General features: G+C 55.5%; 1 long non-coding RNA gene across 2 annotated transcripts in view; it reads left to right on the top strand.

Annotated features, from left to right (window-relative positions):
• Window positions 1-4,213: 4,213 nt before the first annotated feature.
• Window positions 4,214-25,111, top strand: part of LOC138992054 (uncharacterized) — a 162,028-nt gene continuing 141,130 nt past the window's right edge. For both annotated transcript variants that reach the window (XR_011467857.1, XR_011467858.1), the window contains exon 1: window positions 4,214-4,727. This is a non-coding gene — a long non-coding RNA (uncharacterized lncRNA). The remainder of the gene's footprint in view (window positions 4,728-25,111) is intronic.

Here is a 25,111-nt window from a genome sequence, read left to right as displayed (position 1 = left end):
CGGTGTGATCTTCTGCCTCAAGTGTACAATGTAGAAGGGAAGAGGAAAGAGCCCCTTTCCTGGGTTTATGATTATATGAGGCAGATTGGGACAGACGCCCCAAGAGCGGTGGTGGTTCTTTAGCCGCTAAGTCGTGCCTGACTCCTTTGTGACCCCACGGGCTGTAGCCCACCAGGCTCCTCTGTCCATGGGATTCTTCAGGCAAGCACACTGGAGTGGGTGGCCATGCCCTTCTCCAGGGGATCTTCCCAACCCAGGGATTGAACCCAAGTCTCCCGCATTGGCAGGCGGATTCTTTACCACTGAGCCACCAGGCAAGCCCCTCCTAAGAGAGGTACAAGCAAAATATCTCGGAGGGTGAAGGGAAAGGTCAGAATCTTTGGGGAACATGAGGAAAGGCTGGACTTCAGGAAGTAAGGGTGGAGGGTGGTCCGTCCTCCAGGCAAAGGAAGAGTTTTAACAGAGAAATCGAGGTGGGCTAGCACAGAGCGCATGAGGGGATCAGGGAGGGGCTGGGTTGCTTAAGTCGTGGGCAGATGAATCAAGAGCTGAGGTATGTTTTAGATGAATCAGGCTATGCGGTGTCAGACGCATTTGAAGGTGAAGATGTTAGCCGTGTTGAAACCAGTTAGAGGAAGAGGCCAGTGGTCCAAGAGAGGAAAATGAGAAAAGGCCGGACAGGTGGGACGCTGAAGCCTAGGATACTGTAGGGCTTAGCAGCCGATGGAGAGAGCGGAGGGAAGTGGCCCCGCAGCGACCAGGAGGATGGAACTGGGGAGATGGACCGAGTCAGAGGGTCTAGGGAAGGACCACAGCTGAGGAGCAGGATAGGAGTGTGGTTCGGATGCTCTGAGTTGGAGTCTGTAACGGAAAGTGAGGTTCAACTGCTCACCACTCAAAGCCATTAAAGAGGCCAGGTGGGTAGAAAGGAAAGTTTGCTTTATTGTGGATGCTGGCTTCTGGGGAGAGCAGGTGGAAGCCTGTCCAAAGGCCGGTCCTCCCCACTGATGATCAGAGGACAGGAGCTTTTATGGTGGTAGGGAGCGATGGGGAGGGTGGCTACAGGCAGAAACAGCACAATCAGCTCAGACAGTCATCTTGAAATTGACCATCCATGGTCTGACAAGCTCCCTGACCAAGGATTGAACCCGCAGCCCCTGCAGTGGAAGGCGAAGTCTTAACCACTGGCCTACCAGGGAAGTCAGACCACTGGTTTTCAAAGTCACCTTGCAAAATAAGGAGGGACAGGAAAAATTTTCCCCATGTTTGAGATGGACTGAACAGGTCCAGGAAGGTTGAGTCACTTCTCCAAGATCACACAGCAGAATCGGTACTAGGCATTCAGACTTCAGCCTGGAGCAGTGAACATGACTGTTTAGTCAGAGGCACCTTCTGGGTGAGTGACGCAAACCCTCCCTGACACAACTCAGGAGTTTAAACGGTAAAGACACGGACTTCTTCACCTAGCAAGATATCTAGTGGTAAGACAGGCTCTGGGACCAGTGGGTTCAGTGGAGGATCAGTGATGTCACTGGGGACCTCTGTTCTTTCACTTCAGCTCTGCCGGCACCAGGGATGCCTTCATCCTGAGGCTGGTCACTGGCTTGGGTGCAAATGACTGCTACTGGCAGTCAAGGCTGCATGCTTCCTGGTGCACAAAGCGAAAGAGAAAAAACTCATCCCAGTGTGGTACATGTCTGTACCCCTCATGGCTCAGTGGCAAAGAATCCACCTGCCAGTGCAGGAGACATAGGTTCTATCCCTGGGTTGGGAAGATCCCCTGGAGAAGGAGATGGCAACCCACTTCCGTATTCTTGCCTGGAGAATCCCATGGACAGAGGAGCCTGGTGGGCTATAGTCTGTGGGGTCACAAAGAGTCAGACACAGTGTGCGCCTCCTGCTTCCTGGGGGGTGTGTAGGAGGAGTGGGTGAGGCCGAGACATTTTCCCAGCACAGTTTAATCAATCTCCCACTCATCTAACTTGCTCCCTGGAGTAGAAGATAGGACCGAAGGGAGGGCATCTCAGGTGAAGATCTGGACCAGGGCTTTGAAATGGTTTGCATCACAAAACTTCTTGCGAAATCAGGGTAGGGCTTCCTGCTAATCCTCGGAGTAGCCCAGGGCCAGTCCCAAGCTCTGATTTCCCCACCGCTCGCACGCTGGGATCCCTTTGAGCAATGCCGAATTTGATTTTGTGAGTTCTTTGAAAAAGAGAAAGGCATGTTCTTAGATGGGTCCCAAGCCTTGGGCTGTCGCACCTGGGTGTCTGGGGCTTTCTGAGGGCACTGCATTCTCAGGGAAAGATGTGGGCTCTGGGTCAAGCAGCTTCTTGCCCTCACAGGAGCTGAGCCGGCAGCTGCATCTTACCTGGAGATGCTGTCTCGCACCTGTGCTGATGTCCTCAAGCAGAAGAGTGTAGCTACGCTGCTTCCCTTCCTGGCCATCTCCCTTGCATGTGCCTATTTCCCACATCTTAGCCTTTGCCTTAGTCACTTCTATATCAGCCTCTATTTTTTATTTCCTTTTTTCTTAAAAAAAAAAATTCTTTTGGCTGTGCCCCCAGGGCATGTGGGATTTCATTTCCCAAACCAGGGATCGAACCCCTGGCCCCTGCATTGGAAGAACAGAGTCTTAACCACTAGACCACCAAGAAGTGTCTTTTTGTTTAGCTATTTCCTAACCATTCATTCCAGAATCAGCCCAGACACAGCCCTCTGGACCCCTTGGCTCCTCTATCCATGGGATTTTCCAGGCAGGAATACTGGGGTGGGTTGCCATTTCCTGCTCTAGGGGATCTTCCTGACCTAGGGATCCAGCCCGAGTCTCCTGCATCTCCTGCACTGGCATGAGGATTCTTTACCACTGTGCCACCTAGGAAGCCCTGCCATGGTCCATGCAGTCTCTTTAGCGTCCCTGCAGTTATCGGGATAGCTCTGGCCTCCTCTGCCTGACTCTTGCTTTCCTCCCCCCAGTATATGCAAGTGTTGAATGAAGGAGAGGCTACTGCAGAAATCGAAGCCTGAATAACGGGCAGTGGCAGCTCCAGAAGTTTATTCTAGGAGGGCCTCAGGGTGGCAAATGGTTTATCACTTAAGGTTACGGATGGGGAGATAAGCCTACCCCGTAGGGTCACCTCCCTCTGCAGCCCTATGAAAGGGAAAGTCGCTCAGTCGTCTCCGACTCTTTGCAAGCCCATGGACTGTAGCCTGCCAGGCTCCTCTGTCCTTGGAATTCTCCAGGCCAGAATACTGGAGTGGGTAGTCATTTTTTTCTCCAGGGACTCTTCCCAACCCAGGGATCGAACCCAGAAAGCAGATGTTAATATCCTCTGTCTGTGCCAGATGAGAAAGCTGAGGCAAACATACTAACTGCAGCCTGACAGTCACACAGCACCTTGCTGACGGCAAGCAGGGTGGCAACCAGCTAGGTTTGTCTGACTCCAGGGTTACCGGGGGGTGGAGGGTGGGGCTGGACGGGTTCACCCTGGGCAGAATTTAGCTTGGCATGTCCCACCTTATGGGCTTACTAGGAGGCTCAGTGGGAAAGAATCCGCCTTCCAATGTAGAAGACTCGGATTCAATCCCTGAGTCAACAAGATCCCCTGGAGGAGGAAATGGCAACCCGCTCCAGTATTCTTCCCTGGAGAATCTCATGGACAGAGGAGCCTGGCATGCTACAGCCCATAGCGTGGGAGGGAGTCACACATGACTAGGGGACTAAGCTTGCACACGGGTCCCACTTTATGCACATAGGCCGGCCTAGACCAGAGGGAGCTGACAATGGGGCTGGAATCTCAGCCTGGTCTTGGAAGTTAAGGCCCAGGGGAGGACTCCCATCATTCCTAAGGTACTCTGCGTTTGTTGGCTGGAAGTTCAGTTCAGTTCAGTCGCTCAGTCGTGTCTGACTCTTTGCGACCCCATGGACTGCAGCATGCCAGGCCTCCCTGTCCATCACCAACTCCCGGAGCTCGTTCAAACTCATGTCCATTGAGTCGGTGATGCCATCCAACCATTTTATCCTCTGTCGTCCCCTTCTCCTCCCGCCTGCAATCTTTCCCAGCATCTGGGGCTTTTAGACAGAACTCCATCTCCCGAGAAGCAGTTCGGCCCCGCCCCGCCCCCTTCGCGCGCTCCGCCCGCCCTGCCCCGGCCCCCGCCGCTATATAAGGGCCGGATGGTCTGGCCACTGGTAGAGCGCGCGGTGGCGCGGGCGCGGAACTGCGACTCTGAGAACCTGTACCCTGCAGCGGCGCTGCCTCGGCGCTTCTCACCTGCGTCTCTCTTGCCGGCCTGGCGCCCGCCCCACGCCGCCCGGCCCCGCGCACCTGTAGACCCGAGGCCCAGACTGCCTCTGACCCTGGTGCTTTTCCGGGCTTGGCGGAGGGGTTCCCGGCGGGGATTCCTGGGGTCGCGCTGGTGATAAGCAGGGAAGAAAGACTAGCTGCTGCGTCCAAGCTGGGTGCTCTCCGAGCGCAGGGAGGCAGGCTGCGATCGGCGGGGCGCAGCTGGGGAAGCCCGGGCCGGCGACCTGCGCGCGATCTCCGCGGGTCCTCGGCGCCGAGGCCAGGACGGCCGGCGCTTTGGCCTTGGATGGAAATGGGGACTGGTCCTCCGGGCCCTCTACCGTGGATTACTTGGTGCATCTCTGCCGGACTTGATGAACCACGACCTCGTCTCCATCCGTGGATTGGTGCGTGCTACCCAACAGTCGGGTCTTTTCCCTGGAGGTAAGTCTCCCCGCGATTCGGGGAGGAGGGGATAGGATATGACCCCCTGCGTCTTTTTATGAAGGTCTTGTGGTTCTGGGTTGAGATTTTTGTTCTTGTAATTGACATCTTCTCAGAGGCCGTTTTAGCCATCGTTTGCCTCCAGGCGGAGCGGATTCCCGGTGGTCATCGCCTATCTTGGGCGCCCTGGCTATCGCCCTTCCAATGCCGCCTAGCCACCGGCCGCCCCGCGGGACAGGGCCCCGGCCTGGGGTGAAGTCCGCGTCCTCCGGGTCCCCGCCCGACTCCCTGGCGCTTACTATCTTCTAAGCACGTCGCGCTGCGGGGCCCGTTACCTCGGTGAGCTCGCGACGTCTGCTTGCCTGCGACCCAGAGTGCGATCTAGGGGCAGCGCTTGGCTCCCCTCTCCCCGTGGGGGGTGGGGAATGTCTCCGGTCCCCGTCCTGGTCGCCGAAGAGCGGCTTTACTGCAAGGACCGCGCCACCCATCAGGGGGTTCACTGAACGGGTGAGAGGTGTCAGGAATTCCCTCCAATGCTACTAACCACCGCCTCCCCCATCAGTGCAGACTGTTAGTGGAAGAGGTCCCCCCCCACCCCACCGCCCCCTCCCCTCTCCGCGCCAGCCTCAGGAGGGGGGCTTCGTCTTGAGTCCTGAACTGAAAGCAAACTGCTTCTGCATCCACAGCTCCCCTCTCTCCTCCTCCTTTTGTGCGGGCGCCTGGGAGCAGCACCCTGCCTTGTCACCAAGTAGGCTCTGAGTACTTGTTTGTTGAGTGAATGACTGAGCCAGGCCACCTTGATGTACGGATTAACACAGGGCCTCCTTTCCCTTGTCCTTTGGCACTTGCCCTCAACTCTGGTGACTTGCCTCCTGAAGACTGTTTCCTGGGGATGCTTTCCCAGGTGGGAGATTCCTTCCCCTCCCTCCTCCAGCCCTGTCTGCAGTGTGTTTGTGATGGTCCACTTCCTGTCCAGTGGTCCCCCCTGCATAGAACACGTCTGGAAGCTGTCCAGGTCTCCCCTGGGCGCCAGGGCCTCCCGTGAGCATGTGCTTGGGAAGGTGGTAGAACCAGGCGCCACTGCAAGAAAAAAGATGATGTGTTGGTTCTGCTCCTCTCCCGGAGCCAGTGTTCTGGCCACACCCAGGTCCCTGGTACTGCCTGCGTGGTGCAGGGTGTACCCTATGGTCCTGCCCACCCTCTCAGGGAGAGGAGCTGTTGAAATTGTCCCACTGATGGCCTGGAAGCCCACCTTTGCATCCCTATCTGATTTTTAAAAGTAATCCGCTGTCCTTTCTGTGTCTTTTATAGAAAACTACAAAAAAAAAAAATTGCAAAATTCAGGAAACACCCAGTTCCCACAGTAATGCTGGCAATTTGACATGTTTTCTCACTGCTGAAACCCCTGCAATGTATACAACGTTGGTTCCTGCTCTATCCCCCGCCTCGCTTTTTTTTTGAACATTTCCCCACATAATGACTGTATTCGCTGCAGACACTGAATCATAGTTTGCGTGACAATTCTCCCATTGTTGGACACCGAGGTATTTCCAAATTTTTACCCTTTGAAGTCATGCATTGGTGAATGTCTTTTGTACATAAGGATTTGTCCACATTTTGAATTATTTCCTTTGGAAAATTCCCAGAAGTCACTCTTTGCTCTAAATCAGTCATGCCTAAAGTAAAAGGAGTGCCCTTCTTGGTGGACTTTCACCAGGTGGGCTTGGAGGAAGACTACAGCGCTTAGCCTGCGCATAATACTGCAACTGGGAGCCAGGATACAGTAGGAGCCCAGACAGTGCTCACTGGGTGAATGCCGTGTTTCGTTGCCTTTTGTTTTTCCTGAAGCAAAGAATTGATCAGCACTGGCTGTGAGAGTAATTTAAAATTTGCCTTCAGGGTTGGGATTGAAATTATTTTAGCAATGCCGGAGATTGAGATTTACGAGGAAGCTGGATTCAAAATGCTGTCCTTTTACAAATTATTACTGTTTAGAAAACCGGCTTATTTATATTTATCTGTGGCTGTGCTGGGTCTTCGTTGCTGGGCAGGCTTTTCTCTAGTTGCTGTGAGTGGGGGCTACCCTCTAGGTACGGTGCCTGGGGTTCTCACTGTGGAGCACAGGCTCTGGGCGTGTGGGCTCAGTGGTTGTGGCTCCTGAGCTCTAGGCACAGGCTCAGTAGTTGTGGCGCGTGGATTTAGTTTTGCCGACGAGTGTGGGATCCTCTTGGGATCAGGGATCGAACCCGTGTCCCCTGCATTGGCAGGCGGATTCATCATTGAGCCGCCAGGGAAGGTCTATTATCAACTTTCGATTTTGATAGAAGTCTAGATTTTTGGGAAAGTTGCAAAACTAATACATGGAGTTCCCTTATACCCTTCACCCAGCTTCCTTGTGTGTTAACATCTTATAGATCTACAGTGAGATGATCAGCGTGGGGATTAATAGTAATAGGATACTTTGAACCCATCTTTAGGCCTCATTCACATTTTCCCAATTGTCCCACTAATGTCTTTTTTTCTGGCCCATGATCCATTTCAGGATCCTGAGTGGCAGAAAGTGCTGTCATGTAAAAACGTGAATGTTGAGAGTGATTCAGCAGGCTGTCTTCTTTAAAAACGACTTACTTGAGGCATGATTGACATACAAAAACCCGTACGTGTTTCATGTCTGAAACTCGGTGAGTTTGGTCATATAAATACACTGTGAAACTGACACCACAATCCATGCCATAAACATACTCATCACCTCCAAAAGTTTCTTCCCCCCTCTTATTTACTATTTTATCATTTCTTGACAGCAAAAGCAGTTAACAGAAGAGCTACCCTCTTAGCAAATTTTCAAATGTCCAATGCCCACAAACTCAGTCACTCAGTTGTGTCTGCCTCTTTGCGACCCCATGGACTGTAGCCCGGCAGGCTCCTCAGTCCTCGGGATTTTTCAGGCAGGAATACTGGAGTGGGTTGCCATTTCCATCTCCAGGGGATCTTCCTGGCCCAGGGGTTGAACCTGCGGCTCCTGTGGCTCCTGCATTGCAGGTGGATTCTTTACCACTGAGCAGGGAGGCCCTCAAGTATCCAATACAGGATCATTGACCATAAGTGCTGTGCTTCATGGGCTAAAGCTGTGCATCTCGTCAGACCGTCTTTATTCTGGAGGTTTAAAATTGAGAAGTCTGTTCCATCTTCTCCCGCAGGTCAACTCACCCTCTCCTCCCTATTTATGGCCGGCAGGGCAGATGAGCCCCTTCAGGGTGTGGAGGGAAGAGGACTCTTGATCACGAGTGGTTGGTGCGTCCCCGTATACCCTCTCTTTCCTCTGTGGACCTTCCCTGGGAGAGAGAGGTTTCAGTAGAAATTGGGTTACAGCCTGATCTGTCCTGACCTGCCTTGCGGGGTTGGGAGGAGGTGGAGGATGTCATCTGGGTTGCGTGAGAGCCCGCCGCCAAGCCCAGAACCCCCCACCGTCGGGCAGTCCAGCGTGCACTGCCTGGGGGTGACTCACGCTGCCTGAGCAGCAGGTGTGTCTGCTGCTAAGTGTGCAAACCAACCCAGTGAGGCAGAGTCTCCCGGTGATCCGAGCAGGTTAAAGGAACACGGACTTCTGCTTGTTCCTCGGGGTGGACTGAGTGTTTCGTCTAGCTGTCTTGGGCTGCAGAGGGGTCCCCCTCTTCTTTCGGGGTGAGCAGAGCCAGCCTGGAGGGGTGTTTGGAAGCGACTGCTGTGAATGGAAGCTGGCCCAGCGTCTTTGCATAAGAGAGCCCTTGTGTGGAGTTGAGGAGCCCCATGAAAGAGTTCCTTCTCCCTGCATCAGAGACTGCCGCAGCCCAGAGCTTCCTCCAACAATACACACGCAAACCCGGGCTGTCCTCTCCAGCCCGGCTGGTTGCCTGCACGTAGAGTGGAGGTGATGTTTGCTTGGGATGAGGAAGTTCTGAGGTTACTTAACTCTCAACTAGACACGTTTCTGTCGTCCAGATGGAGTTTCTCGGTTACTGTCAGGGTCACCTAGACTTGATTTTTCTTATGCTCCCAGCCTTCCTATTATAGTTTGTAAACGGAAAGACGGTCATCCCCTCTCCCCCACCCCACCCCAGTGCCCTGGCGCAGACGTTTTCTCTCACCAGCCAGCTGCAGTGAAGATCATAACAGGAAGTCTCAGTGGGAGAGGGCTTCGGGATGCTGGAGCCGAACAGTCCTGGAATAGCCCTCTGTCTACACCCGCTTTCTTCCCCTGCTCCGTGACTCCTCGAGGGCCCTCCCTGCCAGCTCTTCCCAGACCAGCTGCTCCAAGGGATTGTCCCCTTGGCCTGCACCCTGTGGTTTGCATAAAAAATGAATTGCTTGGCGAATTTGGTTAAAAAAAAAAAAAGATTATTCTTAGCAACCATCCCACCCTCCCCCACCTTTAGAGGTTGTTTTGGTGTGTGGGGGGCGGGGACGGTGCTCCAGAGATGTGCGTTTTTAACAAGCTCCCTGGCCCTAGATGGACACTTGAAGAAACATGGAGTTGGTTGACTTCTTGGCCAGCTACAGCCAGAACTGAGCCTTTTCCCTCTCAAGGGTACCCAGCTGCAAAGCTTCTCTTCCTCCTCTTCCAAGAAGTCTCCCTGGCTTACCTCCACCTGGTGTGGTGCCCACATGTACTTAATTGGTTTTGCTGGGACAGGTTGTGACCTGGAAGTCTTGAAATCGGGTGCCCTTCATTCGTGGTTAAGGCAGAAGGGGCTGCGTTTGCGTGAAGGGTAAAGAACTGCAGTTCTGGGCTTCAGGAGTAAGACCTTCAGCCTCTCCTCTGCGGTTCGCGAGTTTCCCCAGGAGCCAGGAAGATGCCCTTGAAAAGGCAGCCCCCTCGGGGTATTTGTGAGCCTAGGTAGGCTACTCCTCTTCCTGAGCAGCATCGTCCTAGGCAGTGTCGGCCCTCGACACGGAACTGGTTGGGTCCCCACGCCGTCACGGGAGAGCTGCACTCGCCTCCTTTGACGGGAGGGGGTGGTCCTGGGTGAATTTCTTGTTCTTTGAACTGTGCCATTGGCGAAAGACGGTCTGTTGCAAACCCCCCGTACTCTACGGACTCGGTTTGAGCCTGGAAAAACGTCTATACACAACGAATCTCGGGTGATCACATGCTGTGCGAAGGGCCTGGAGGAAGTTTGTAAGCTCCAGGAATGCTGAAGTGGCAAGTTCCTGTCAAAGAACCCTTTCTGTGACGTGAATCATCACCTCCTCCCGTATTTGGTGTGTTCGTACAGGTTTCTGCACAGAAGGCCCGAAACCAGGTGCCTTCTGGAGTCGGTAAAAGCAGACGCGCCGCGTCCGGGCGAGTGACTAAGGGACTGCAGTCTGGGTCTCCTCAGGTCCGGGAGGCCCCCAGGTGCTTGGAAAGTGCTTCTTATAGGCTCTAATTCTAGTGGCTTTCAGACCCACTATATGTGTTCATATATCGATGGGCTCAGTTGTGTCCAATTCTTTGCCACCCTTTGGACTGTAGCCTGCCAGGCTCCTCTGTCCATGGGGTCTTTTGGGAATACTGGAGTGGGTGGCCATTTCCTCTTCCAGGGGATCTCCCTGACCCAGGGACGGACCCCGCGTCTCCTGCATCTCCTGCGTTGGAGGAGGGTTCTTTACTTGCTGAGCCCTTGGGGGCTTTTAGGGTCTGATTTTAATGGCTCTCGGACCCGCTGCCGTTGCCTGAGACATGGGCTGTCACTTGCACTGGAGTTTTTCAACTGCTTTTGTGCCACTGCCCTGTTGGGTACCGTCTTCAGCGTGGTGGCGTGTCACCCCCCTTTTCCAGAAGAAGGTATTAAAGCACAAATGAGGTGGATGCCCACCCGGGAGGACCAGCCCCTAACTCCCGTGACAAGGGAATATTCTGGAAGCGCTGGTGGCGGGGGATGGAGAGAGGATTCATGATTTGAGGGGACTTTGGGGTGAATCCTCTCTGTCCACGTGTCTCGCAGGATCAGATTTTATATATGAAGTTTGCCGTACGTAGGCTTTTTTGAAAATAGCAATGACTTTCGTGGACCCCTTTTCTGTATGGTCATGTGGCCTAGAAGTGCCCTTTCGCGGCCGGCGGTCAGACGCCAGGTCTCTGACCGCTGGCGACTCCAGTGGGGCTGGGGTCAGCACCCGGGTCCAGATGACCCCCTCTGGTCTGGAGTTTTCTCCCCGGAGCTGTGAGCGGGCCCTGAAAGCTCTGTCTGATCCTGTTTGTCATCAGACGTCCCAAACCACGTGTGTCCGGCCTCAAGGTAGGGTTGGGGGGGGGCACCGGTGCTGAGAGGCTTTATTGACCCCTGGGGTCCCCGCGTGTGTGACCCCCGGGTTTGGGCTCCTTTGTCTCTCCTGACCTCTGCACTTTCCCCTGTGTGCTGGGTGGAAAGCGACCTTATGTCTCTGGAGCCATCATGAACGTGGTTCTTTTTCATTTTTCTTTTTTTCATTGCAATTTAAAAATATTTTTTTTTCTTTAAATTAAACAGCAAGAAACAAAGCTGTTATTACTGTGGCTGGGGTGACAGAGCAGGGTTGTCCCCAGCCCGGGAGGAGGCTTTCTTTTCTTTGAGGGGAGGTGCCTTCCTGTGTGTGAGCTCAGTCGCTCAGTCGTGTCCGACTCTTTGCGACCCAATGGACTGCGGCCCACCAGACTCCTCTGTCCATGGGATTCTCCAGGCCAGGCCAGAATACTGGAGTGGATTGCCATGCCCTCCTCCAGGGGAACTTACCAACCCAGGGATCCAGCCCAGGTCTCCTGCATTGCAGGTGGACTGTTTCCCATCTGAGACCCCAGGGAAGCCCCTTTGGGTGACCCCCGCCCATGACCCTTGCCTGTGACCTTGCCTCCTCTGGCTTCTCATTAGATATCTGCCCACGGTCAGGCAGAGGGAGTTTCTCTGAGTTGAAGGGAGCCCGTGGCCACTGGCAAGCCAGTTGGGAAACGTAGAGGTTTGGGCATTTTAATTGAATTTCCTAAGTGGGCCCCAGGAGTGCGGTTAACCAGGGAGCTGAGCCGGCCCCGGCTTCGCGTTCCGCCCTGGCCACTGGGCTTTTCCGCCTTTCCTGGAACCGCTTTACTCATCGCTTCCCGCCGCTCTCTTTCATCCTGGCCCCTGCCCCGACCCCCTGCCCTGTGTATGAACCTGGATCCTTTCCTCTTTTCCAGATGTCTGTCTCTGCCCAGTCGCCCTGGGCATCTGTCTGTAGGATGCTGACTTGGGGACGCTGCTGGTGTGGCTGGGCTCACTGGCCAAACTGGTGTTGGATGTTGCCTGTTCCCTCTTCCCTCCACAGCCCCGTGTAAGGATGCAAAAAGTTCGAGCCACTGGCCAGCGCCGGCTGCTAGGGCCGTGGTGTTATGTTGGGAAGAGAGAGAAGCCAGCCTCAGGCAGGCAGGAGCAGGTGGTCTACAGCCCGTCTCCCTCGGTCCTGACAGCCCTGGATATGGGCACTCCCATCTCTGACATCTGGGCCTTAGAGAGTTGAAGGAGCGTCCTTACATCCCCAGAGCTTTACAGGATGAAGCCCTGGTTCCGAGACAGCTCGTGGCACGTGCCCAGTGCTGGGTTCCCGTCTCGCCCCCTCACCAGTGCCCGTGTGACCTTGTACACGTTGCTGAGACTCTCTGCATTCAGTTCCTCGCCTGTGGTTGTTGTTCAGTAAGCCCTGTCCAACTAAGCCCTGTCCAACTGGACTAAGCACTGTCCAACTCTTTGTGACCCCGTGGACTGCAGCACACCAGGCTCCCTGTCCTTCACTGTCTCCAGAGTTTGCTCGCATCATGTCTACTGAGTCGATGATGCGATCCAACCATTTCATCCTCTGTCACCCCCTCTCCTCTTGCCGTCAGTCTTTCGATCTTTCCCAGCATCAGGGTCGTTTGCAATGAATCAGCTCTTCACATTAGGTGGACAAAGTATTAGAGCTTCAGCTTCAGCATCAGTCCTTCCAGTGAATATTCAGGGTTGATTTCCTTTAGGATTGACTGTTTTGATCTCCTTGCAATCCAAGGGACTCTCAAGAGTCTTCTCCAGCACCACAGTTCGAAAGCCAATTCTTCAGAGTTCAGCCTTCTTTATGGTCCAACTCTCAGGTCACTACATGACTACTAGAAAGGAGCAGGTATCTTTTAATTTCCTCATCCATCAAAGAAGGGTATTTTTAGGTGGCTCGATTTTGGTTGCCAGCTGTAGAGAAACCAGCTCTAATTGGCTGAGACCATGGAGCTCGAGGGTGTCCACCTAACTGAGAAGTCTGGGTGTTGTGATTTTGGGGATCTCCTTGGCTGTGTGTTTTTCTCTAGTTCTTTTCATCTGTCGTGGAAGCGGGAAGAGCAGAAGCCTGGGCAGGCCCCCTGCCTCTGCGGACCCAGAGGAAGAAGGAAGATGCCCGAGGGACAGCCCCGGAAGTGCGCTCAGCCCTGGACCCGTCCCGTGGCCGGGAGGGGGAGCGCACCGATTGCCTCCTGTGCTCACCGCCCCGCACCTGCGTCTGTGGGTGGAGGCCCTTCCCTCCCCAGAGCCGCAGGGACTCTGCAAGGTGGGAGGATGCAGAGACACGGCCTCGGATGTTTACTGTGGACGGCTGGGCTCCTGGATGACGCAGCAGAGCGGTTTGTGGCGGGAGCAAGGAATTGGTCCTCTTCACCTTGGGCTACATAGGAGCTGCGAGAGTCCATGCCTGACCATTCATGGAGACTGATATAGGAATGAACCTCCGCAGTTCTCTCCTCTGAATTGCTGAACCCGAGAGTCTATTTTTTCATGGGAGATCATCTCCATCAGGGAGCCAGGAAGTCCAGCCTCACAGTGTCCACCGCTTGTTCCTGGAACAGCAGCCCGGTGCATGGAATGGCATCTCTCCCTGAGATTTCTTCAGAGCGAAGACAAGCTCCTTTCTTAACTCTGAGCATCTCCTGAGCAGTGGTGGCAGAGCGGTCCCTTGCTTGATATGAGAAGCCCTGCAATGGGAGCTGCAGACTTCTTGCCGGGCTCTTGTGTATGGCAACTCAGGCAGGAGATGGAGCTTTCTGTTTTAACCAAGTGAGGGGCTCACCCTAGGGCAGCTGCCCAAGTGAGTCAACTTAGACGGTTCCACTGTGTTTGCACATCCCTGGTCCGACTTGTATCCCAGCTTCTGGGGGCTGCTTGTAAGAGACACAGCTGTGCTTTTCAGGCTGTTGGGCTCAAGGTGTGTGTGTGTGTGTGTGTGTGTGTGTGCCCACGTACTCAGTCATGTCTGACTCTTTGCAGTCCCCTGGACTGTAACCCACCAGGCTTTTCTGTCTGTGGGATTATCCCAGGTGAGAATACTGGAGTGGACTGCCATCTCCTTCTCTGGGGATCTTGCCAACCCAAGGATCTAACCCATGTCTCTTGTGTCTCCTGCACTGGCCGGCGGATTCTTTACTGCTGAGCCACCAGGGAAGCCTGAGCTAAAGGTAGGGGACCCCGTTTTCCTTATACAGGTAGCCATTGTTTGAGGAGCTGTGACTCATGCTCACCAGTTGTAGAGCTCTTAAAGGAAACCCTCCCGCCCTGACAGCTGCTCCTAGCTGTCCTCATTCACTGTCGGTAGAAAAGCTCATTGTCACGGTGATAGATGGTTTCCTCTCAGCTGGGATATGGCCGGGCCTTTTCAGGGAGCGTGGAGAAGTGCAGGGCCGAGGGTGTGGGGAAGGCGATCCATGTCCCAGGAAGCTGCTAGCTATCGCCTCATTTAATAGACGAGGAAATGGAGGCTTCCAGGACTTAAGTTACTTGTCCGAAGTCACTTTGCTGGCCAGCGGCAGAGCTAGAAGCAATCTGCTTCCAGGCTGGCACGTGACTGTCCAGCTCGGAGTTGCAAGCTTGGCTTCCTGCTGCTTCTGGGAAATGCTTTGACATTGTCGTTCAGCCACTGAGTTGTGTCTGACTCTTTGACTGCAGCACGCCAGGCTCCCCTGTCTTTCACTGTTGCCTGGAGTTTGCTCAAATTCATGTCCATTGAATCAGCGATGCCATCCAGCTGTCTCATCCTCTGCCGTCCCCTTCTCCTTTTGCCCTCAGTCTTTCCCAGCATCAGGATCTTTTCCAATGAGACAGCTCTTTGCATCAGGTGGTCAGTGTTGGAGCTTCAGCTTCAGCGTCAGTCCTTCCAATGAATGTTGAGGAAACATTCGGGAAGGTGCTAGAAGTCACGAATCATAGTGTTTTGATAGCTTTTCTAGCGCTCTCATCACCCTTCATGTCTTCCTCCCCAGTAACCCACCAGTAAGTCTAAAACAGTGCTTCCTCCTCCTTCTCCTGTTGGAGGTGAGGCCAGAATCCTTTCAGGAGCAGAGGTGGAAATAGACTTTGCTGTCCTCTGCAGAGACGACAGTGAACTCCACGAAGAAGGTTAACACCAACAATTCACTGAGATGCATCTCATCTCCTGGAGTTTCCCTGATGAAGAATTCTCAGGAGCTGCTCCCCACGTTCTGGGTCGTTCCCCTAGTTCTAATTCATCTGCTTTGCCGTCCTCAAGTTCCTCTCTACAGATGTAATATCAGGTTTGGAGAGCTACAAGTCACCGCACACCCCAGTGGCCAGCACGGATCAGGATTCAGATGCTGGTCCGCTTGATTTTCAGACCAGCACGTTTTCGCATCGGATGGTCCTGACTCTGTTCGCTTAGGAGGTGTGCCTGTCCGGAGCAGGCATGGGCATCGTGCCCTTTGTTGCTGAAATCCCACGGAGGATGCCCAGGGCTTACTGAGTTGGGTTACCGCCATGTCTTCCATCTCCCACAATCGTAAGCACGTAGAATGGGGATTGTGCGGAGGGCCTGGCTCCTTGATGAAGAAGGCTTGGAAGGGTAGGTGCATGTGTTTGAGTGGGACTGGAGCGTCGTCAAGGCATTCGATGGAAACGTTGTGTTGAGGATGCTAGCTTTTATTTACTGGGACAGAGCTGTGTGCGCTTTACTCCGTGAGTGCAAAGCCTCGATGAGTTTTCAGAGCAGACTCACGGCCAGGCATGCCCTTCTGATGTTATACTTGGAAATGAGGTGAGCTCCCCAGTGTGATGGAAGCCCAGGTGGCCTCAGTGGTAAAGAATCTGCCTACCAACATAGGAGAAGTAAGAGACTCAGATTCAATCCTGGGTCGGGAAGATCCCCTGGAAAAGGGCATGGCAACCCACTCCAGTATTCTTGCCCGGAGAATCCTATGGACAGAGGAGCCTGGCGGGCTACAGTCCACGGGGTCGCAGAGTTGGGCACAACTGAACGACTGAGCGTGCACGCGCGATGCTGTGCCATCGTCACCATCAAATGTGATGAGGACCAGGCGGAACACTGCCCCGTCTAAGCTGCGCTCCGTCAGCCACCGTGTACTCTGTCCGTCGCACAAAGAACCTTTTAACCGGTGTGATTGGGAGGGTACAGGAATCCAATATTCTTGTCCAGTAATTGCCAGATTAGACTTCACACTCCCCCAGGCGCTGCTAACTCTGCTTTCGCAGTGTGGTCTTTTTCCTCCGATCCTTCCCTTCCCTGAACTTCTGTGGCTCCGACAGCCTGTAACATTACACGTTGATGCTGTTTAGCTGCTGAGTCGTGTTCGACTCTTTCATGACCCCGTGGCCTGTAGCCCACCAGACTCCTTTGTCCATGGGATGTTCCAGACGAGAATGTTGGAGGTTGCCGTTTCCTTCTCCAGGGGATCCTCCCAACCCAGGGATTGAACCTGGGTCTCCTGCATTGGCAGGCAGCTTCTTTACTGCTGAGCCACCAGGGTAGCCCCATGACACTGTATCCTGCCTGCTAGCAGTGTTTATTGTTTCGCATGCATGGATCTTTCTTCTTCAGTGACGTCAGATGTGTGTGCCGTCTGATCTCAGAGCACCTGGCCTGATGCCAACTCCGGTACAGACCACGTGTGCTCAGCAATCCAACTGGGCCGAGGCTCACGCAGCTCTCTCAGCTCGCTGCTCTGGGTGTGTGGGTGCTGGGTCCATGGACCCTGCCTAGGGGACCCCAACACTGTGTCTGTGGGTGCTGGGTCCTTGGACCCCATCTAGGGGACCCCATCACCATGTGTGTGGGTGGTAGGTCCTTGGACCCCGCATAGGGGACCCCAACACTGTGTCTGTGGGTGCTGGGTCCTTGGACCCCATCTAGGGGACCCCAACACCGTGTGTGTGGGTGTTGGGTCCATGGACCCCGTCTAGGTGACCCCAACACCGTGACTGTGGGTGCTGGGTCCTTGGACCCCGTCTAGGAGACCCCAACACCGTGACTGTGGGTGCTGGGTCCTTGGACCCCATCTAGGGGACCCCAACACCATGTGTGTGGGTGTTGGGTCCATGGACCCTGTCTAGGGGACCCCAACACCGTGACTGTGGGTGTTGGGTCCATGGACCCTGTCTAGGGGACCCCAACACCGTGTGTGTGGGTGCTGGGTCCTTGGACGCCGTCTAGAGGACCCTAGCACATTCTGTTGGAGAAACAGCTGCAGGCGTCTCGCTTTCAGACGGTATGCCTGGTCTTTGCTTGGTGTGGTCCTGAGCACTTTACTCCCTCTTTGTGCCACATAACAGTTGCTCGGCCGAGAGCCTTGGGCTCTGCCCGTCTCAGTCTCTTACTTGCCTATAGTTTGGGGACAACTTGTGTCACATCTGGGTCCTCAGTTTCCTCCCTTCGGACTTTAGACGTGGACTGAGCGGCTCCTTGATTACTTTCAGCCCAGAGGATGTTTGCCCTTGTTTCCCTCACTGTTGTGGGCGGATGACCTGAGCAAGGCAGGCAAGAAGAGACCCCCGGTCCTTGCCAGCCGTCACACCACCCCAGCTCGTGTGCAGCTTCGCTTGTTGGAGAAACCCTCAGTTCAGCTTAAACGAAATCAAAACACACAACAGGCTCATGGGGCCATCTTCTGAAACATCCTCGGTGACAGTTTGGGATGTCCTTGGAAGTCTGTTAGGGTGACCTTGTACCAAAATCAACAACTCGAAGAGTAAACGGGGGCATTCCCTGACAGTGCAGTGGTTTAGGCTCTGCGCTTCCACCGCAGGGGGTGAGGGTTCCGGCCCTGGTTGGGGATTTTAGACCCTGCATGCGACGCGGCCAAAAAAAAAAACCAGTAAAATATTATTTTCAAAAAACAAATGGCCCTCCTTACCCTGTGGATGGAGAGATTTTTGTTTCTCTAAGGGCCTTCGGGCACCCTTGCCTCCCCCTTTCCGGAGTGAATGTTTGGACTCAGTCTGCCTTCCAAGGACTGATGATGGAACAGACGCCCTTCACGTAGGGAAAAACAAGACGAGCTTTTTTTCTGCCGGCTGGTGGCTTCACATCCTGGGTTTGGGAGGCTCCCAGATGGGGAACCGGCAAAGCAAACAGGTTCGAGTAGAAGTCTGCTCGTGGGGCCCATGCTCTGCTGGCCTGTGCCCCGTTCTCAGGCTGAGATGTCTTCCTACAACCTGGATTGTTCTGGGGAGTGAGACGTCCACCCCACGCCCCCTCCCCTTCCCACCCTGACCTCCCTCCCTTCCTCTTAAGAAAAAAAAAAATCCTTCCCTCTTACAGCATCCGTGTCTTTAAGAATTCTGTCTATTGTCGCCCGGGACAGAGACCCTTCTGTGAGAGTCTGTTGGAGGCCTGTCCTCGGTGACACCCCGCCCCCCGTATTAAAAGACCATTGGAACAAGTTCCCCATTCTCCTCTGGAGAGGGTCCCCCTGTCCCGGGCCAAGCCACTCTTAAGGGAGCGTTTATCCTGGGACACTCGGTTTACAAAGCCCGCTGGAGTGTCAGATAAGCTCACTCAGACCCGCGAGGGGAGGAAGACAAAACTCCTTTTATTTCCAGCCCCCGGGGGAAGACTGGCAGAGACCTCGTGCTGGAGATGGGGGGTTGCTACTGAGGAGCCTGGGAGGGGGCTTGGGCAGGGCTGGTGCTGGAGGGTTAAGAATTGGCATCTTATCATTTTAATTTTGGGGGGAATCTCCGCGTGGGGCTCTAACTCCGCTGAAATCACCTCGTGTCTCCTCTCTAAATTGCTGAGATGCTCTTCGGCAAGTCTGTCTTGATCTGCCAGGGAGAAATTGCTGGTTTCTTTCGCTTACCTACTTGGATTAAAAATAAAAACACCTCACCCACGCGGGGGGCCAGGCCCCATCTGCGTGTGTTTGTTTAGAAGATGCCCGATACCAGGGACTCTGGGTGGCAGACGTCTGGGGTACATTTAGCCACCTGGCTGTGTGCGTGTGCACGCTCGCCCCATCTAGGAGTGTGTTTGTGTGTGTGTGGGTGTGGGTGTTTGCACTCGGTTGGCATGAATCCCGTCTGGGGGTGTGTCGGGGGTCGGCACCCACTGCCTCCTCAGGTGGCCATAGCTGCAACTCTCCGGTGCATAACTGCTCGGTGGCTCAGTATTGTCCGACTCTTTGCGACCCCGTGGACTGTAGCCCGCCAGGCCCCTCTGTCCTGGGGATTCTCCAGGCCAGAATCCTAGAGCGGGTTGTCATTTGCTTCTCCAGGGGATCTTCCCGATTGAACTCCGGTCTCCTGTGTTGCAGGCGGATTCTTTAGCGCGGAGCCACCAGGGAAGCCTTACTCTCTGGGGTAGCCTTTTTGCAGTACATGGTTTCGAGCTTTGCACTCGGTCCTGTGACCGAGACGTTTCCTCGGCGGGCTGTCCACACTGGACTGGCCTTTGTGCACCCGCACGCGTGTGGATGTCTTGGTCCTCACCGTATCCTCCAGACCCGGCACGCTCAGCTCAGAGAAGGAAAGCACCTCCCCCCCGCGTCGCCCAGCAGGGGCCTCCGGGCGCCTCTGGCCCTGCTGTGTCTGCTTCTGAAGTCTCTGTCTGCCCAAAGCTGGAGGCCGGGCGGAGGGTCCCGGGCGGGAGGAGGGCAGCTAGGGGAACCGAGGCCACTCCCGGCCCTTGCCTCCCTGCCCAGACTGTGCTTGTGGTCTTGTCCGCTCCCTCCCCGGCGGTGCTGGGACCCGCCGCAGGTGCCGGGGAGTGAAGCCGAGTGTCACCGCCTACCCTGTGTCCCTGGCACTGTGTGCCTAGGGGGGCGGTGCTCAGCACCCACGGGCACCAGCTCCAGGGGTCAAGCGGCAGACAGGCCAGAGCTGGTGCCCTTGGTCGGAGTTGGGAGGGAGGTGCCCGGGTGCGGTGGCAAACAAGTGGACTGGGGAGCCTCGTGGGAGCTGTGGCCGAGGAAGAGCCTTGGAGAGGGGAGCCCTGACCCAGCTCTCGGCCCCGGATCTGGGACCCCCCTCCTCTCGGGGCAGAGTGGCGGGCCCTGGGGTTGGACTTGCGTGTATGAGTCGGGAGCCCGAGGGCCTGTGTTCCACCCTGCAGTCCCCCCTTCTTCCCATCCGGGAGCGCACGGCCGGGAGGAGGTGGGCAGGGGTCTGGGGGCGGCAGGAATGCCCCCTCAGCCGAGCCTGAGGGTGCCCAGTGGCAGGAGGCACCTGGGTCCCTGTGCAGAGCCCTCTGGCTCATCCACCCTGCTGAGGGCGGACAGAGTCAGTGAAGCTCGGGAGTCAAGGTCCCCATGTCCTGGGTGGTAGATTTCTCCCGATGGGTGGTTGGTGAACCGGCTCACCGAGCATGGCGTCAGGGCTCCAGGAGGTTGGCTGCAGAGGTCTGAGGGGGGCTGTTGTCTCCTTTTTGCTTTCTTTTGCCCCCAATGAAAGCTGGGGGCTTCTCAGGCAGCTCAGTGGTAAAAATCCGCCTGCAACGAAGAGGATGCAGGAGGTCACTGGTTCCACCCCTGGGTTGGGAAGATGCCCTGAAGGACATGACAACCCACGCCAGGATTCTTGCCTGGAGGATCCCCAGGACAGAGGAGCCTGGTGGGCTGCAGTCCATGGGATTGCAAAGAGTCGGACACGGCTGAAGTGACTGAGCACGCATGCACAAAGGCTGGAGGCTCAGGGGACGGTTCTGTAGCCTCTGAAGCAGTCTGTTTGTAGGTCTGTGTGTGGACGGGGGGACGCGTGTCTTAGCCGTGTCCTCGGGCAAACCCCGCCTTCAAACAGCCAAGTCCTCCAGGCTGATGCTCACCTGTCTTTGGACCCCAGCAGCCCCTCTGATGGCACCTGACTGACCCCATCCCCTGGACCAGCGGGGAGGAAAATCTGTACTGGTTAATCCTTCCTGCCCCGTTCATCTTCGACTATGCCTTCCCGTGGATGAAAGGCGTGTTTTGGGGAAACCCACCGAGTAGCCTTCCGCCCCTCTGTCCGCTGCCTTCCCTTCGATTCCAGGCCTGAGCGGGAGGAAGGGAGGAAGGGCCTGGTTCACGGATGCTGCTGCGTCTGTCTGGACCGAATCCTCACCTGGTACCGCGCAGAGGGGGTGGCCCCACTAGACAGGCCTGTCTCTCTCTCCGCCTGACATAAGCCTCCTGTTCCCTGGCTGGGGGAGGGCGGCCCTTAGCACAAGGGAGACTTCAGACAGCACGGGGGGAGCCGGGCAGGCGAGCAGGGTTCGTGGCGGGAGGTGGGCAGCGTTGTCATTTATTAGGTCTGCTGAGACAACGCAGGGCTTGTCTCCAGGGTACGGAGATGCCTGCAGAGGGCGGCCAGGATGGGAGCCGGCAGAAGGAAAACAAGCACAGGTCTGCTGAAAGTGTGGGGACCCCGGGGCATGGAAGAAAGCATCTTTGTTTGGGGAGGTCAGGGCCCGCGAGGGCGGGGGCGCAGGGAGAGGGTGTGTCGGGGGGACTCGGGCACAGAGAGGAGCGAGGCTTCGTTCCCCGGAGCCTGACGGGGCTCGACGAGAAGGGGACCCTCGCTCGATTCAGGTGTCCGGGTGGCTGGTCCTGATGCCCCACCTTCGGGGGCGGATCTGGGGGGACTGCTTCCTTATCAGCCCTGCCCCCTGAGAAGAGACCTGGGCTTCAGGAGGGAGGGTAGAGAGAGGGGTCTGCCTTGATGCAGGGGTGCCCGGGACGCTGCAGTTTTACCTGCTACTCAGGCTGGCTGGAGAAGCCCCCAGGAGATGGGCGAGGCCCTGCGGGATGTGTGTGTGTGGGGTCCTCTGACCTCACGGTGCAGATGGAGACCTCGGTCTCGGGAGGCAGTGGGGAGACCCCCCCCCAAGCCCTCTGCTCTGAGCACCTCCCTGCTCCCCACGACTTCATCTCTCCACTGACACCTCTGCCGCCCCCGTGGACGTGTGTCCCCAAACCCGGTGGCTTGTCTTGGCTCCTAACCAGCGGTCATTTGGTTTTTAGCCCAACGGGCTTGCGGATCCGCGGGTGGTTTCCCACTGCCCTTTCTCTTTGGCAGAAGGGAGGTCCCTGCGGTCCGGGGAGAATTAATTTGCCCGTTTCATGTGATGAGTGCGTGGGGGGCCCCACAGGGCGTGGCTGGCCCAGGAGAAGGACAGAGGACCCTGTCCCTCTTCCCCCGGCTGCAGCCTGACCCACCGCGAGAAGTCCGTTCTCGTGAGCCTGGGCTGCCGGCCGCCGGCCTGTGGAGCTGGTGGGGACCCTGCGGCTGGTTCTGGACTCAGCTCTGGGCCTCCCAGGGGCCTGCTGCAGCCGCCGTCATGCTGCCGCTGCTGGGGGAGACGCGTGGTCAGAGATGGGAATCCTGCAGCGTTGAGTCTGACCTTGGCTGCCGCCGAGAGTTAGTGACAAGCACTCACGGTGTTAGCTAATGAGAGCTGCTATTCTGTGTTCCTCACATTCTACACACACGCCCATGCACAGACACAGACACGCAGGCATGTTTGCACACACACACACACACACACGTAGGCATGTTTGACACATGCATACATGCAGGTGTATTTGGATACATACACACAGGCATGTTTACACACGTGTAGGTGTGTTGGGACACACATGTAGCCATGTTCTCACACATGTAGATGTGTTCATGCAGACACACGCACACACATCTAGGCATGTTTGGACACATACATGTAGGCAGGTTCGGACACACATACATGCAGACATGTTCACACATGCAGACATGTTCACACACATGTAGGCATGCCCATACACGTAGGCATGTTTGGACACACACATGTAGGCATGTTCGGACACACACATGTGTAGACATGTTCAGACATGCAGACTTGTTCACACATGTGTAGGCATGCTCACAATACATGTAGGCATGTTTGGACACGTGCGTATAGACATGTTCACACATGCAGGTATGTTCACACACATGTAGGCATGCCCACACACATAGGCATGTTTGGACACACACCTGTAGGCATGTTCGGACACACATATGTGTAGACGTGTTCACACACGCAGGCATGTTCACACATGTGTAGGCATGCTCACACATACATGTAGGCATGTTTGGACACATACGTGTAGATGTGTTCACACATGCAGGCATGTTCACACGTGTGTAGGCATGCCCGCACACATGTAGGCATGTTTGGACACACACACACAGATAACACGTACACACTCATTTCTGCAGTGGCCTCGTGAAGCAGGCATACTGTCCCTGTTTTGCAGATGAGGACCCTGAGGCACAGAGAGGACACGTGACTTATGAAACTCATGCGGCTGGGAAGGGGCGCAGCTGAGACAGGTGCCGGGAGGGACCAGTCTCTCCCCGAAGGGAACGGCTGTGAGCTGTTCAGGGTCAGGGCCTCTTTCATGGTGCGTCAGGAGCCCAGGGCCAAAGAGGTGCTGCCCAGCCTGGCTTTGCATCTGAGCTGAGGGGTCGGGGGTTTCTGGGGAGGAAGGGAGGCTCTCGGAGGCCAGGTTCTGCCAGGCGGGTCCTTCACAGCTCGTCCACGGCCCGGCTTCACTCGCTGTGACTCGAGGGTTCTCCTGATGCTCACTGAGCCCCTGCTGTGTGCCCAGCCCCACAGCCTTCTTCACACGAGCTGCCTCGTTCCCCCTGCCATGAGCCTCGGAAGGGACTGCTGATGGGCTTGAGTGTCCGCCGGGCATCGCAGCTGGGAGGAGGCACAGCTGGATTGAATGCGACCTTAGGGCAGGAGGGACAGCCCTTCCTCTGCCCTCCTGCTTCAGGGTGTTCCTGCCAGCCCCCAGCTCCTCTGAGCATCCCCCCTCCAGACCACCCACCCCTCTACCCTTGGGCTCTTCAGCACTGACTTCTAGGATCCTGGTTATGAGGTTTTGTCCTCAGCTATCTTGAGTTGCTCTGTAAACGTCTCAAAAGGCGGTAAACAGGAAAATAGCCTTTCCCATTGCTTTTGTTTCCCTGAAGCTCCTGCCTCAGCGCCAGGCGTGCTGCATAGGTCTCTCTGTTGCTATTTAGTCGCTGAGTTCTGACTCTTTGGGACCGCATGGAGTGTAGCCCGCCAGGCTCCTCTGTCCATAGGTTTTCCCAGGCAAGAATTCTGGAGAGGGTTGCCATTCTTGTCTCCAGATCTGCCCAACCCAGGGATCGAACCCCTGTCTCTCCTGTCTCCTGCATTGGCTACTACCAGGGAGAACCTGTTAAATTAAAAGAAAAAAAATGCCAGAAGTGGCACTGCAGGGCCTGTGAGCTGTGCCTTCTGGTGACATTACACATAGGAGTGAATATTATAGCATCATTTTACAAGTGAACAAACCTTTCAGGGCTTGGAGAAGTTGGGGAGCGTGCCTGGGACCAAAGAGCTGGGAATGGGCTCAGCCTTTTAGACCTCGAAGCAGGAGTCCACCCGGCTGACCATCAGCTGGGACTGTGTCCCTGAGGTTAGGGGACAAGGGCCATCCTTGGTAAGGGCCACTCATGCCAGGTGGCAGCTTGGAGACTGATGGCCAGTTCTGTTCCCTCCAGCCTGCCTGCCTCTGTGAAGTGAAGTGTTAGTTGCTCAGTCATGCCTGACTGTTTGTGACCCCACGGACTGCAGCCCACTGGGCTCCTCTGTCCATGGGATTTTCCAGGTAAGGATACTGGAGTGGGTTGCCATTTCCTTCTCCAGGGGATCTTTCCAACCCAGGGATTGAACTGGGTTTCCTGCAGGCAAGATTCTTTACCGACTGAGCTACGAGGGAAGCCTGCCTCACCACCAGCTTTTCATTTGTAAGCTAGCTTTATCGAGATTTGCTTTACATACCTTAAAATCCATCTGTTGTAAATGTACAACGCAGTGACTTTGAGTAAACGCGCAGAGTTACGCAATCATCGCCACAATCCAGTTTAGAACACTTCCGTCAGCCTCCAGAGGTTTCCTCGATGCCTGTTTCCTGCCTTGGCAGGCGAGTTGTTTACCACTGGCGGCACCTAGGGAGCCCTGCTTCTTCTCGAACCCCCTAATCAAAGTGCTGAAGCAGTACTCCGCGGGCCCTGGATATGTGACGGAAGAGTGGACGTTAGGGCAGAAGCCAGAGAGAACGGGTGTTCGTGTGGTTTGCACGTGTCTCTGATTTTGCACATCCTGAGGCTTAGAAATGCCATTGCCCACTT

Source organism: Bos mutus, chromosome 19, assembly GCF_027580195.1.
Source record: "Bos mutus isolate GX-2022 chromosome 19, NWIPB_WYAK_1.1, whole genome shotgun sequence".
NCBI classification, from domain to species: domain Eukaryota; kingdom Metazoa; phylum Chordata; class Mammalia; order Artiodactyla; family Bovidae; genus Bos; species Bos mutus.
Note: the sequence above shows the minus strand (reverse complement) of the source record. Positions and strands in the feature narration are given on the sequence as shown.